The sequence below is a fragment of the Phoenix dactylifera genome, unplaced genomic scaffold, assembly GCF_009389715.1.
Source record: "Phoenix dactylifera cultivar Barhee BC4 unplaced genomic scaffold, palm_55x_up_171113_PBpolish2nd_filt_p 000591F, whole genome shotgun sequence".
NCBI classification, from domain to species: Eukaryota; Viridiplantae; Streptophyta; class Magnoliopsida; order Arecales; family Arecaceae; genus Phoenix; species Phoenix dactylifera.
Genome location: NW_024067990.1, coordinates 72,274 through 87,837, shown reverse-complemented (window position 1 = coordinate 87,837; position 15,564 = coordinate 72,274). Strand labels below are relative to the sequence as shown.

Here is a 15,564-nt window from a genome sequence, read left to right as displayed (position 1 = left end):
TGCGAGACTCATTTCCATTCCAATGCCATTGTATACATAGTATGTCTCTGTGATGAGAATGCTACTATAATCTACTAAAAGAGTTAGGTGCGATAGTTTTCATTTTTTTTAATGGTTTACAGTTATTCAAATTATAACCTAGACCCACAATTCTTTAAGGGTTCGGTAGAAGTGATGTTGTTTCTCTAACACAAGATATGTAGGTTTGACATTATTTGTTTACAGGTAAAATCTTAGAATCTAGGAGCGAGAATGGAGTGTTGGTAAAAATATGGTCCAACATAGGTGGCAATGGGGGCTGATAGCATGCTAACCCAATATGAATTTGAATTTTCACGTTTGGATCTGCAAAATTAGCCAATAATCTACCACCTACTATATTATATCTGGATCCTAAATGTAAATCTGAATCCTTATCAAGTTGAGTTTGGATGTAAGTTGATTAAATACTGTACCATTACTCCATAGCCAAACCAGTCATATACATACATACATAGATACATACCAATACATATGTATACATACATGCATGCATGCACTATATTGCATAAACTTGCATTACAAGCATGTGTGATGTTTATTACACTAAAAACTATGAAATCAAAGTAAACTAGTATCCTGCACATGCTTTGTATGGAAGAAGAAAAGCCATAATTGGGAAATGTAGCTGTGTGGGACGCCGTGTCCCCATAATCTTTCAGGAAATGCATTCTTTCCTGCTTCCAGTGGAGTCATAATGCCTTTTGGACACCTTTAACATGCAAGACCCTGGAGTCAAACATGCACATGCTGGACTCGAACGCTTTCCCGTTATATTCAGTAGAGATTTGTAATTATCTTATTGTATGATCAGTTCATTTGGGTGTCAACTGTTAGAGTTGTTAAAATTTGTTTTTTTTGGTACAAGAGACTTGGGTTTGATCTGCCCTCAAACCAATAATTGGTTGGGCTTCTACCTTCCTTTTTCTCAACAAAATGATCAATTTATTTTCAAGAAAAACTAGAGGATAACTTATTTCAATAATAGAATAACAGAAAGATATTTAAAAAAAAAATAAAAAAGATATTGTTGCCAATGAAATATCCTCTCCCAGGGGCTTTAGCGATCCTAGGCATCTTGTTAAAGTTATATTAGAATATCCTAGGCATTTTGGTCATCCTCTCTTGTATTATATCATTGGATTTAAAGTCAAGCAACCATGTCAAAAGGAGAGGAGAAGTTTAAATAGCTTTTCAAAATAACTTCTCTTTTGTTTTGCAATTCAGCAAATAATTGAAATTGTAGTTAATGCAAGAGATATATTAACCTTGTTGGGAAAAGTAGATAGAGAAAGAAAGAGGGCCAATACTAAGAGTTCGTGTGAGAGGATTCAGGGGTTATAGTTCAAACATGGAGGAGGGAGAAATGGGATTGTTGGGATTGGAAGAGACACTCAACTTAGGTTGGGCCCAACCCAAAACCAACAACCCTAACCTGCTTGTTCGATTGGATTGGATTGAGTGACTATGAACTTTGGTTAGGTTTAGGCTCAAAAATTCCAACCTCACTCCAAGTTGGATTATGTTCAGGTTGAGCATAAACCCATCCCAAACCTTATTGCAACCCAACCTAAATCCCGTTGAGTTATAGAATTGTGTGTTACTTTTTATGCCATTCATCCATCTATCTTGGTTGAGGGTTAAAAGATATCCACACCTTTTCCTCTTTACTAAAATTCCAACCTAGCTAATATAAACTTGAGACAGTTTTCTCAAGCCTTTCCTCAATCTCAAAATCTTGATTCAACGTGACCTAACTTGACTAAACAGAACCAACCTGACGGCAATCTGACATAGCGTATTATAGTTTGGGTTGTTTAAATCCCAAGCAAAAGTTGAGCTGAATTGGGTTGGATATGAGAGTTTAGGAGGTTGCTTCGTTTTGGGGTTAGCTGTCAACCCGCCCCAACTTGTACCTAAGTTGAAAAGAGAAGTAGAACTACTCCCACCAAATCGATGACCCAACGGGGTGGTGTCCCAACGCGATCGACCGATACTGGCTCCATACGGATACAACAAAACGATGTCATTGCTCACTAGCTCCTTTCGTCCTTTCCAACCTCTCCTTAAACTAGGGTCCCCTTTGCAAACTGACTCAGCCTTAAAGTTTACAATCGGGTTTGTGTTCATTGAGACAACAAAGACAGTGGACTCTGAAACCAATGATTTCGCTGTAGGAGCGGCCAGCTCTGAGTCCAGAGTGAGAAATTTGGGAAGACAATCCTCCACGACCAGGAAACCTGGATTTTCTTCTCACTGTAGTCCAACCTTGGTCATCTGGGTTGTTTCCTTGCTCAGCTGGCAAGAGCTCGTAACCCAGAGGCATGAATCCAAAGCTTACTTTGATACGTCTTGCTCGATCAGGACCCTAGCTTTATTGCGAGCCAAAAGACCCTGAAAGAATAACTAAGGAAATACCGCATTTAGAACAGAAGCGGGTAGAAGGACGCCGGGAACCCGTCTGGTCCAGGGGCTTTGTTCGGGTTGGATTTTCTAACTAAACAATTTCCTCATCAGAGATATCTCTGATCAGCTCCCTATTGTCCTCATCACATACTTTATTCGGTAAGGTGAAGTACGGAGTGTTGCAGCCAGGTAAACAAGAGCATGAAAGCGGCAATCAGACTCTTAATTGACTGTTCCACTACTACTCTTTACGGTGAACACAGGTTTGAATCGGCTTTAGCAGGAGCGATAATGAGACCAGCAGGAAGTCAAAGTCAGGCAGGCAAACAATATAGTCCCGGCCAGGCCCAGGCGAAAAACGACGTCTCTTTCTGCTTCTCCTTTTTATTTAGTGCGCTCAAAAGAATTTCTTTCTTTTTGGGTAATGGCTGTCGGTATTTTCCACCAGGCACAGGTGGAAAATACACCCCTTTTTTTTTTTAAAATATTTGTAATCTAATGAATGCTCGGATGATTCTTTCTTTCCCCCACCTTGGCCCATTCAAAAAAGGGAAGATCGAAAGTCTAAGGGGAAGGCTAGGATTGGGGACCCTCTCTAAGGCATAGGAGGACGAGGAGATTCACGAACAAAAGAAGGCAATGGATCCAAGAATCGGTTGTAGATGTTATCAACAACAAATAAATAATTGTAGGAGTAAAGCGTTGATATAATTAGAAGAAGCAAACTGCAATTCTGAGTTAATAAAATAAGAACAAAGTATAGCGAGTGAAATTCAATACCGGTCACAGTCGGTCTAGCCGCACCGGGACTTAACCAGAAGGGAGAATGACATCCCACCCTTCCATTTCTTTATTCCCCATCCTACCTTTCCGATTCCAGTAATAGTCCACCCGATCTCGCCCTCGTACCATTCCCTTCTGCTGCTATAGCCTCCATTCCAGGTTGGCCTTTCTCACTCCCGCCCAGGGAGGAAGCTAGAACTTCCTATCCCCAAAGCCATCTCTTTGAGTACCTCACCTTTTCCATCGAGTGATAGAGGAATCGAAGATTTTTCGGTAGGGGCGTAAATACGCACAAGCAAGGGGGACAACGAGTAGGAGAAATGGAAGTTTGGGCTCTAGAGGGATTTGGTGTTGCTCATATTTTACAAGAGAGCTGGTGCGGGAGGTGAAGGAGGGAGCTTTTCAGCGATCTCTATCTCCTTACCCTTCTCTTTGGCTGACGGCGGCCGAGGATCAGGTACGACCCATCTTTGATTGAAAGCCTGGCTCCTTCACAGTCCGCAGCAGATAGAAGAAGGGTAGGTCTGTGAGAGGCGAGAAAGGCTCCTCAGAGGAGGAGCTGACCCAAATAGTCGTCTACGGCTATAGCTGAGCGAGAAAATCATCATCTTGAGAAAGCGTTCAGACTCGGCGGAATTCCGATTCACGGCCGATCGGGTGTCTTCATTCAAGCGACGGTACAGAAGAAGAACGAAACGAAGTGAGAGGCCGGGGGGCAGGGAAAAGAGTCGAGTCGATCAGGCTCGACGACCGGGAGAAGCAAAACGGATGAGGGCAGGGTAAATCAGAAAAAGGCAAGAAAGCCTGTTTTGGAAAGACTGCAGTATCGAATAAGCCAGGCTTGCCTCAGTCAATCAGAAAGGCAAATGAGATTATATCTCCTCAAACTACTTCTCTTTGCTCAGGACTCCCTTTGACTTTACTAATAAGGGGATCGAACTTTCAGAAGGGTAGGGTGGGCCAGGCAGACATAGGAACTTCGTAAAGGCAGTCAAAAACAGAGGATAGAGTCCCAGTTTCGGTTAAAGACCCAGAGCGGGCTACGGATCTATACCAAGCCCGTTACGCCATAATTCATTGAGGTTGATCCCGAAGTTTTGGTCTATCCTCGATGACTACGTCTTGTGGATGCTACCTACAAGGGAAGAGAATCCACGCTTCCGCCAGTGAGTTCTTTTCTGCGGGATTCCTTTCTGTTGCTCTGTATCCTGAACACCATAAGGAGGGAATACAGACGACTCGAAGAAGTTGGTTTTTTTCGAGGGAGAAGAATGACAACTAGACCTTAACACAGGAAAGGGATAGAGAGATGGATGTTCACCTCTCGATTTAGCGAGAGGGCCTGCGAGCGGCCTTGGTAGCAAGGCCAACCCTGGACCTGCTCAGATGAGCCTCCAGGAGCGAAGGCAGGCCGCTGAGGCCGCCCACAGAAGGGTTCTGGCCTACATGGCCGAACAAGACGGAATAACAGACCCCCTAAGCTAAGCTTTATCTAGGAAACTTTGACCTTGATTGAATATGCTACACCTGACGAAAGAGGTTGGTCATTCGGAAGCCCCCTAATAATCGGTAGTTGCACATGCATTGCTCGATAGGTTAAGGGAGTTCGCTCATCCGCGCTCTTGCTTAAACGAATTCCTCTTTCGATCCTACACCCTCTATTCTCATTCGCTGCTAGAATTCGACCTCCGTTGATGGATGTGCTTGGCCGGAAGGGTCCTCCACGAGGTCAGTAGCTAGAAAGCTCCTTTGGGAGAGCAAGCTTCGTTCCGGGGCGCCCGATTCGATCGACGAATTCGGCGAGCTGATCTGCTTTGATCCAGGAGAAAGCCCAGTCAGCCACCTTCGCCTTTCAAAGCCGGGATAAGGGCCTTGCTCGACTGGAAGGACAGGATTGGTTTCAAACCGGAGGAAAGAATGAAGTTCAGTGGCTCTCCGCAGTCGACCCGGGCCGGGACAGCTCTTTTCAGAGTGGCCCCAAGAGTGTCTCAGCTGGGTCTAGTGCTTATAGTCCCCCTATTGCTGCTGGCAGAGGAGACAGGGGCAGGGGTAGGGGAAGGGGAAGGGGACGTGGTTCTTTTTGCCCAGCCCAATAGGGACAGCACACCCCCCACTTGAAGCGCACCTCTGTATCGACTGAATCACTCGATCTAAGGGTGACGTCGGTGGAACCGGTGAACCACGCGAGCTGGTTAGATGCGTGGGGCAGAGGGCTCGTAGTACCCCCCTTTTCTTGATCCAGCCTTTTCTTCTGCAGTGGAATGGAAGTTCCGTTCCTGCTCATTCATCTTAATGGCAGCGCCTTGGCCTTCCTTCTTCTAATGGAAACGAGCGGCAGATAATGGGGAAACTCGTGTTCGCATTTCGAGGGACACTGGCATTCATTACTTTTTTCTTTCTTCAATTTGGGACTTTCTGAAAAGGCCGGCTTATTACGCTGCTTAGACACTCGAAACGTCGAAGGATAAACAAACCTACCCGGTGGACTGCCGAGCTACAAGTCCTACGACACAGGAGCGGGATTCTCTAAAAAGCCGAACGGTGCGAGCGGAAAGAGCTCTGTATCGGGTACTAGCTATAGCGGGTACTGGCTATAGCGGTACTAGCTATAGCGGAAAGAGCTCTGTATCGGGTACTAGCTATAGCGGGTACTGGCTATAGCGGGTACTAGCTCTAAAAAGCCTTCCGGAAGGCGAAAGATGCAAAGAAGGAGCCATTCCAGCTCCTTTGCATCAGTTACCTTTCGACGGCTTTGGCGCTTTTGTCAAAAAGTCCTAAGACCGGCCGCATCCGATATCCGAGACCAGCGATTTCGACATCGAAAGGCTGACCCCCAGATCTGCGCGAGACACTTTCTATAGCATAGAGCTACCTACCTTCTGATCCCCGATGACGATATCGTCACCGAGGAGAGTATAATCGAATGTCATTTCTTTGATCCAGTGAACCCAGCAGCAGCCTTCCACGCCATCGGCACATCCACCGCTCTTTCTGTACCCAATCCTTGAAGACGTAGCAGTCTTCTATGGGGTGTCCCAAAACACGATGATAGAGAGATGTCGGCAAAAATCCTTGAATCTCAGTTTCCTCCCGACCCAAACGGGGTATGGATATACATAGAGGAAGCTAGCAGCGCGTCAGAAATCCACTTTTCTAAATAGCTACCCGCCGAAAGGAATACAGACATTTTCTATGTCTGGCTTCTCGAAAGATACTTCAATGGGTCCATCCTGGACAAAAGCCTCAATTTGATTCTTGCAGCGGAACTTTTCTCTTCCATCTTTTCTTAAACAAACGGAAATTGCTGGATCCACTCAGGGTTATCCACAGCCAGGACACTGGGGGGATCTCTCTCTGAGGATTTAGGAGTTTGATATGGACTTCATCTTTTCCAGTAGAATACTGAAGGATTGTGCTCTTTCATGGCCACTGGGACAGCAAGAATCTCGTCCAGAACCGCAGGAGCAGTGGAGGTGGAACCAGCAGGATCCGGGATTAAGGCACTGGAAGGTTACTCAGATTGGTGGCCTGGTTCCATAATGACATCTCCAGAACTGACAGCCGATTCTAAGCCCGGATCATCGCTCAAAACTTTTCACAAAAAAATTCGAGCCCTCTTTGACCATTCTGTGAGTCTTCTACTAGGATCCCAATTGTGACCTTGACTAATCCGTAGAGAAGCTGCCCTCTACCTATTCTCCTATGGTGGGAATGGTATCGCCTCTTTTCTTTCCGCAATGGAATCGGCTTAAGCTCGACCTTTTCTTTCATTTCCTATCCTCTATTTTAAAGGTTTAAAGGTAAAGGCCCACCTGAGAGAGGGAGGTGCTTTCATGAATGAATGCGGTAAACCAATCAATCTTTTCGTTACATATCGGGAACAGGAATATTCCATTATGGTTGATTTCTTCCTCTCCGACATCGATCATCCGACCCCTGAAATCTATCTCTCTATAAAAAGAGAGTTAGAACTTTCTGGAACAAACAGCGAGCACGACTGGTATAAGGCTTCGCCGTTTGAGAACCCCTTCTTTCACCTTGGTGAAAGGAGGCAAAGTAAGGCTTCGCCGTTTGAGAACCCCGACTTTCACGAATGTGAAAGGAGGCACTAGTTTTATAAATTCATAACATGCAGTTAAGACAGCTTCTTTCTTACCAGTATTAGGTACCTTCATCTCGGTGAGAAGAGCACGGGTAACCTCCAAAAGATGCCGATTTTTTCGCTCAGCTACTCCATTCTTTTTTGGGGGTATATGGACAGACATTCGTATTTACAATTTCCCGGATCTATCCTCTTCAATTAACTTTACAAAATGGAAGGGAAAATGTGAAGACCAAACGGAACTCAGAGCTGCTCAAGGCACCACCAGCCCTTGGCACAACGATCAGGTCAAGCAAAGCGCTCCAACCAAAGGGGCGCAGCGCGCACATAACATGAAGAAGCGGCTCTTTGATAAAGCAGATGCGGATGCGCTAAGGATGGATGAAGCAAAGATAGATCTGCTATGCGCTTCTTGCTGGGGTCGGGTCAACTGTCATTGGTCGAACAAAGTCGTCTTCAACGCTCTGAGGCCATACAGAACGGACAAGCCCGGAAGGAAAGGGAAGGGAATTCTATCTGACCTGACCTGCAAACCAAAGCCAACTAAACTAAGAAGAGAATGGATTTTTCTCCTATCCGAAAGGAAAGCCGGAAAGCGAGTTGCGAGTAAAAGCGAAAGAATTCCGCTCGCTATCTGGCTTGAAAAGGTGGATAGAGAGATTTATATAGGCCTTGTGAGGAAAAGATTGAGATAGGACTCGCCATAACCCGATTTTAGAGTCGACGCATTCCCCAGAAGAAAATAAGGCAAACCTGTCAGGCTATCGGGAGTTTGATTCCACACAAGGGCTAACGGGTAAACTGTCAAGTGAACGAGAGTCTGAGGATTTTGATTGTTCCAAATACTGTACCTCGAGAAACCTGGTACAACCCCAGCCTTTGCTCAACGTCGATTGAAGTCGGGCAAGGGTGATCTATTTATATCCTACTTTATTTCAGGGGCGCCATAGCCTCGAGGAGGCTCAAAAATCACCTAATCGTTCGAATCTTTGTTGCGAAGTCTATAAATTATACGATCTTCGAGGCATGCGATTGCATGGATGCCGGTGTTTTGAAATCTTGGACTGACGTCTCTGCTCTCTTGATCACCTGAAGATCTTTCTTTTTTTTTGCAAAATTTGATTCATTATTACTCTGAGGATGTGAATTGACGTCTATTCGTTTGCAACAATAGGACTCAAAAGAATCAGGATTCGGTAAATAGGCCACTGATCGGCATCCACGGTTGGAAAGCCAGGGCTTTCACAACTGCTCTCTTCAAGAGGCTCGAGAGAGATTACGTCAGAAAATGTGAAGACCAAATATGTCTACTACCAACCGCATAGTCAAAGCTTGCCATAAAATCGGCCGTAAGGGAAATGAGACTAGCGCAGAAAGTTGTATCAGACATCTCCTTTTTTGTCCAAAGGGGAGCAGCATTCGAGCTATGGGATCGCTAGCTTATGAAAGATCATAGATCGGGGACATCTGACTGAGATAGATCGTCATCTCCGGGCGAACCTCTCTTTGTCGATCAGGTAACTATGAGAATGGACAGGTCGTCGTATTGATGACCAAGAAAACTCTGGAGAAGAAGCAAGCTTCAACAAAGATTTCTCTTCGGATCCATTTGTGAAAGAGTAGAGTGAATGAGAAAGAAAGATAGTGAATTTTGTTTGAACCACTGATGAAAAAAAGAGGATGACAAATAGATAGCATTTTCCGTCGAAATTTCTTTCTTAAAGAAGAATATCTCGTCATACCTAGAAAGATTTGCTTTCTGTTTTTTGCGGGTGGAGGAGTTCACACCTGATCCACCGTCTGCACTTCCTACAGAAACTCCCGGAAATGGAAACAGGAAAACAGGAATTGTCACCTCCATGGAACTTCGATCTGATGCGGGTATCCAATCCCGCCGCTGAGATGTCCAGCGGATTCCGGGGCCCGTTGAATTCAAAAATAAATGAAAGAGATGGGTGGAATTCCAACTGGATCTTGGTCTCAAATCAAAAGGGGATATGGCGAAATTGGTAGACGCTAATAAGATAGATCCTCCCCAGGCGAAAAGAAAGAATCCTCAACTTAGATTAGAAGGGAATCCCCCCAACAATATGAGTATTTCAGACAGGGCAGTTACATTCTCTAGTGATGGAGCAACCGAACTGGATGCCTCCTTCCCCGAGTATTCCAGTATCTCGCTTTCTATTCAGTGCAGAAAGAAGGACTTTCTCTGCGACTCTGAGCTCGGCGAAGCAGGATAAACTTCAGAAACAGCCTTATCTGGTTTACAGGAGATCGCACAGCGCTGCTGTAGATAAAGAACCGTATCCTCAGGGATACACGGTCCCAAGCTTCCAGCTCTTTGATCCCTGGCTGCCATCCAACAAGTTTTCCAAGAGTTCGAAGCTCTATCTGGCCTCTCTATCAGCCAAGAAAAAAAGAGTAAGCTTGACTTTCACCGGGCCTGCAATCAGCCCGAAATCAATCAGTAGGTGACCCTGAAAGTCCTTTTCTTGAACTCCGCGAAAATACCTGTTGAGAAAACCACCTGGAACACGCTCTTTGTGCCCTTCTTACTGTCTTACCCTTCCTTCTTTTTGACTTGACTGGTGATGTGGACAAATAGGCATCCCTTAAATCCAGTGCTATTGACTCAGCTGCTCTCGAATAAGCTCTTTGCGCACTCATAGGTGTGGGACTTTCTTTTTCTTTTCTTTGGCTTGGCTCTTTCCCTTTGAGTTTTCACAGAGGAACCGCGAACAGCTCTTTGCCTTTCTGCTTCAAAGAAAGAGGTGGGGAGAACCATCAGTTGGAGCACCCAAAAAGCTTGGGAAATGCCTTTTCTGAGCCAAAAAAAGAAGAAATGACTCTTTACGACCCTTTCTATTGACCTTGACTAGGGCTGATATAGGAAAAAGGGGTAAAGTGCATAAAGAAGAGATTATAAAAAGAATAATCAAGTCTTTTCGATGTACTTCTGTGTTAGTTGTCAAGGGATTCTGTGATCCGCCTATGTTTGTCCGATTTTCTACAGGACACAGCCTCTAGGGTACCTCTCGTCATTCATTAGATCAGAGGAAGAAAGCAAAGAGGAGTTCCAGGCTGGCTATAGGGAGGTGCAAAAGAAAGAGGTGCCGGGGCTGGAGATGCAAGAATAGCTTCAGCCGCATATGCCTTTAGTATAGTTAAGGTGCTTTCCGAAGGTGGAGGGTTAAAAACGCCTGCCCTGTAGTTATTGAGTTCAGGAATATTACTGGGCTCCCTCACTCCGGCCTATCCGACGAAGTTTCTCCCGTAGAAGACAGCTTCATTTCCAGTAGAAGATCTTGCTTGCCAAACTATCTCCCCGGTATATCTATCAATCATTGGGAAAACATCTCTATCCACGGGTACTAACGAGAGTTATCTCACCTTGTGTCTAAAGCGAAATAGCCATATAGCAGGCTTCTCTAATGAGATAGGGCGGATTCCCACGGCTAGGCAAGAGTTCTACTTCGCCTCCTATGCTGGTCTTCGAATATTTACCCCTTGCTTTAAGAAGACAAGCGTAGCACCAACTGATCTGAACTTTTGGAGCGAGTGAGAGCTGATCAGATGGCTCTCTACTTTACTCGCGGAATGGTTCCTGCCCCTGGGTTTGCCCTGGGGCTTTGTTTACAAAAAAAAAAACTTTGTTTGTCTTTTTATATCAATTTGTTTCTGCGGAGGAGCGAAGAAAAGTTCAGCAAGAAATCCTATCCTTGAAGTTCAAGCTACTCAATCGGGGAAATTCCTCCTTCCTAAGGCAGTAGATTCGGAGAAGGATAAGTCGAATGCTCAACACACTTCCCCAAGAGCATAGGCCGATCATGAGCCTATTTCCATATCCATTTTCTCTCATGGGGCATAAACCCTTTGAGAAGTGAAGATGTATTGATGAAAGCTCGAAGATGTTTTAGATCGCCCAGTAAGCCAATTTCTCTTTCTCTCCACCTCTGATAGATCTTTCCCCATCCTTGCAAATTTCATTCCCTTCTTGATTAACGGGAAACAGATATCCCAGGAGGCTTCAGCTGCTGTAGGTCTGATCTGCTCGACAGAGGCGATCCCATATGTTGGGTACTGTACTAAGGAAAGAATTCTTGATATTTCTTAACCACGAGGAGGCCAAATTTCTCGCCTGACTCGATAGACGGATCTCTTAATCTGACCTTGGGTACACGACCCTTAGTTGCCTCCGCGTAGTCTGTACATCAATTTTGAATTACAGTGAGTGCTTTCCTTTCCTTATGGCTGCAGGTCTTATTGGCTTTTCTTTTCACACTCTTCCCGTAGCGCTTTCTTGAATAGACCCAAGGGCGGAATTTCTTCCTATGTTTCTCTCTTCCGTGCGGTGCTCCTTTCTCAAACCAGAACAACTCTGAACGTTAGGGAAGATAAGGGAAGACCACCTGAGCGAACCGACCGAAGGGACTCTTTCTTGAATCGGCGTCCCCCAGGCCAGAACGGAAAGGGCATACCTGCCACCGGAGGATTCTCGGGCATTCCTTCATGCCGGGGGGATAAGAGAAGGATAAGTCGAATGCTCAACACACTTCGCTTTCCTTAGCTGCGGACTTTTGGATCTTGAGAGTAGACCATGTCTTACGTTAGGGAATCCGAATCAATCCAAATCCTCTGACACTCCTTTTCAGCTGCTATTTTCATACCTTGGAAGCAGGTGCAGGTATGGGGGACCTCATATTGGCCGAAGATTTTCTTCCTCTGCCTGCAGAAGCGTCTTGCCCACTTATCTGGGAAACGCTTGGCGAACTCGAGACAACCCCTCTTAGAAGTCGACACTTTTCTGAGTGGATATTGTCACACCCAGTTTGTCTAACAACTGCGAGTATGCCTGAGCCACCTTACCTTCTGTTATGACTATGTCGTCGCCCAGAATGGCATAGTTGCGGAACGGCTCTTTCTGGTCAGGATAAACCTTATCTGCGGCAAGCCGATCTATCTTATTATCGAACGAATGGGAGGAGCCGTAGCAGTGAGTGGGGGCAAATGAAATTAAAGAACAATTTCAGAACCTTCCCTACCATTGGTCCAAGTGGTCTAGGACTACAGCATGCCAAATCCATTAGACCACAACGATGAAATTTGATGCAAACTGAATCAGAACAGTCTCTGATTCAGACTGGATTTCGAACATCGTCCCGGTTCAACATATAAACCTATTTCTTGGTCTCGGTAAACAAAATTTCTCCTTTTTTATTCTTCTTTGAATTCAACAACTTGATAACTTCATCCTGATACTGTAAAACATTAGAACTCTTTGATTTAGAGAGGTAAGATTGTGAAGTAAGGCCGGAGGCACATGAATCGACGTTTGCATGAATCTGACCAGCTCAACATTGTTCATTTAGATTGAATCCTGCTTTTACCGGTCCCTAATCTGCCTCTTAAAACAAAAATGTCTGCTAAAGAAAAAAAAAAAGGTACTATGATACAGCAGCAAGGTGCCAAGGGTAGAAAGAAAAATGTTCCTTCCCGGAAGGAAAAAGTGATGCACTAGGGCACGGTGCACTTTTTGTGGTTTTTGTATTCCTCATTCTTTTTTGGTCTTGGAATCAAGGGCCGAACGATAGAGCTGCTCTTGTTGCTAATGGGGAAAGATTGGAGTGAAGTTTAGTATGCTTTCTAAGATCAGAGGAGGAAGAGAATGAAGGTGTGGGCGGGAAGGAGGTTTCCCAACCTCAATGTGTTAGGACACCCCGTCTTTAGAGATAAAGAAGGGCGCGAGCATATTTGAAAGAGGTACAATTAAAGATTATACATATGCCTCTTCTAATGGAAACGAGCGGCAGATAATGGGGAAACTCGTGTTCGCATTTCGGGGGGCTTTCTTCTTGATTTGGGAACCAGAGTGCTTTTATAAGCGAAATTCCGTCTCCATCTACTAAAACTACCGGAAATGTTTCAAAAAAAGTAGGCATACGACGTACAAAAAGCTCGGGAGTGCCCCCTGAAGACTAAGAACTATACCGACTTTAGCCACCGAACCGAGGGCATCCACTTTTTCCACCTTCGAGCCAGTTGCTGTCCTTTTCCCTTTTGTTTTGTCAGCCATCGTCTAGCAGAAACTAATCGAGCTCCGTCTGATCTCGTGAGTCTAACAGTTCTACGTCTTTCTAAGGAATGGGCTGATACAGGTTCAGAAAGATGGAAGAATATGGCAGCTTAGTCTTCGTTATAATGACGCACTCTTACAGCGAGCGGCTGGAGCCCCCTCCGGCCTCTTTCTATCTAAAGTAGGAAGTTAGTTCGCTTTCCCTGAGGGAGACGCAAGTGACGCACTCTTTCTGAAGGGTTATTCGGTGACTTGATGCTCGGCACCCTACTCAGCACTGTGCTACTCAGCTTTCGCCCATCTTTCGCCTCTATTTTTTTTGAAGCCAATTGATATCCAAGTTGGAAGCCTTCCGCCTGCCCGCACCGGTGTCGATACCCAAAGAGAAATGAGACTAGCGCGAAGTCATGCAGACGTCATTCAGCTCACAATCTACGGCTCAATTAGCACTTTCCAAAAAGGGAATTCTTTCCATCAAACTGTTCTTTCTATTTTCTAGGTTATCTTTCGACGTGTACTAATAAATCCTTCGGCGGTAAAAATGAGAAAGAAAAAAAGAAGAAAATTCGTTTTTCATCTTTGGCACGATCCGTATTTTCCCGGAATGGATCATAATAAAATAAAATTAATGTATCTGGCTTTTTTTTCTCTATCGATTTTTCCATGATTGATAATCTCTCCTTTTCTCAAAATGTTGGATCACCGATCTATTATGTCGTGGTAACTTGTAACTATGAATAAAAAATGGATTGGAGCAATTAGATCTCTACAGAACAAATCATCCTATCCTAGCCCCTTTCCCGCTCTCTTTGCTCTTGCTTTCCTTACGCCAAGCCAAAATTCCCTCTTTCATTCATTCTGAGATCGAGCGACCCAGACTGCTATTTGGGCACATCTCCTTCTATGCGACAATGGATTATGACCTCTTGATTCCTGGTTGGCCAGCTCTGCTCTCCGGACAAAAGAAGAGGTGGCTCATGCCGGTGAAAGAAAAGAAGAAAACAACACTAAACTCAACTAATAAGATGCAAACTGTTTTCAAAAAACAAGCAGCACTTGCTTACAATAGAAGAGAAGGGCTATTTACAACATTTGTCAGCTGCAAGGTTTAGAGAAAGACCCCTACCCTTCTCGAAGCCATAGGGAAGGAAGTTTTGGACTTGAAGGCCCAGCATTTGAAAAGGATCCCGGCCAAAATCTATAATCTCTATTTTTGATCTGTCTTTTGCAGACCTCGAAATCTCATCGCGAAGCCTGATACGTACATGGCAATATCAGACTATCCCACTAGCGACTTTCTGCACAAATATGCTTCACATTCCGAGACGAGGTACAATCTTCCTTAGCATCCATAAATTGCAGCCTACGGAGTGGTGAATGAAACTAATAAAGAGGAGGAGACTGGCCCCTAATAATCGGTAGTTGCACATGCATTGCTCGATAGGTTAAGGGAGTTCGCTCATCCGCGCTCTTGCTTAAACGAATTCCTCTTTCGATCCTACACCCTCTATTCTCATTCGCTGCTAGAATTCGACCTCCGTTGATGGATGTGCTTGGCCCACGAGCAATCGTCGTTTTTTGATGGTTTTTCCGCTTATCACAGCTGCTCTTTCCACACCTCCGGATGAAGGAGGAAAATGCTTTCATTAAAGAGATCTTTGAAAAGAAAGAGAAAGAATATGCTCAGCGTATTGCTAGTATGGAGTCAGAAATTGCTAAACTGCGTCATGAGATGAAATCTTGATTTACCAATCTGATCTGTTTTCCTTTGGCTTGCTTTTTTTTTTAGAGGCTGACTTGATCCCGACGAGCAGGGTTAGCTGTACGGCGGGCCGCGGGATTCCTTTAGACATGGATCTTCCTACCCTGTATCAGTCTGAAAAAAGTCTTTCTTCCCTTCCCAACCACCGATATGACAATTTGACGCTGCTATCTATTTGATATTGATAGAATAGAATCGTTGTCAAAAATGTGTCCAGTTGTGGTGTTTCAAATTCCAATGCAAGCCCATCCCAGAAAACCGCATATAAGTGAACTCAAACTACATCGAAAGCCTTCCGCCTCTATGCCAGTACCCGCTATAGAGGTGGGCGTAGGCCCACACAAGGATGTGGTCGTTGACGAGGCCGAGCTCATTAAGTAGTCGCGTCATGCATTCGGC

General features: G+C 44.9%; 1 protein-coding gene across 1 annotated transcript in view; it reads left to right on the top strand.

Moving 5' to 3' along the window:
• LOC103723194 (aquaporin SIP1-1-like) overlaps positions 1 to 15,564 on the top strand; it is a 31,878-nt gene that overhangs the window by 7,644 nt on the left and 8,670 nt on the right. The window lies entirely within an intron of this gene.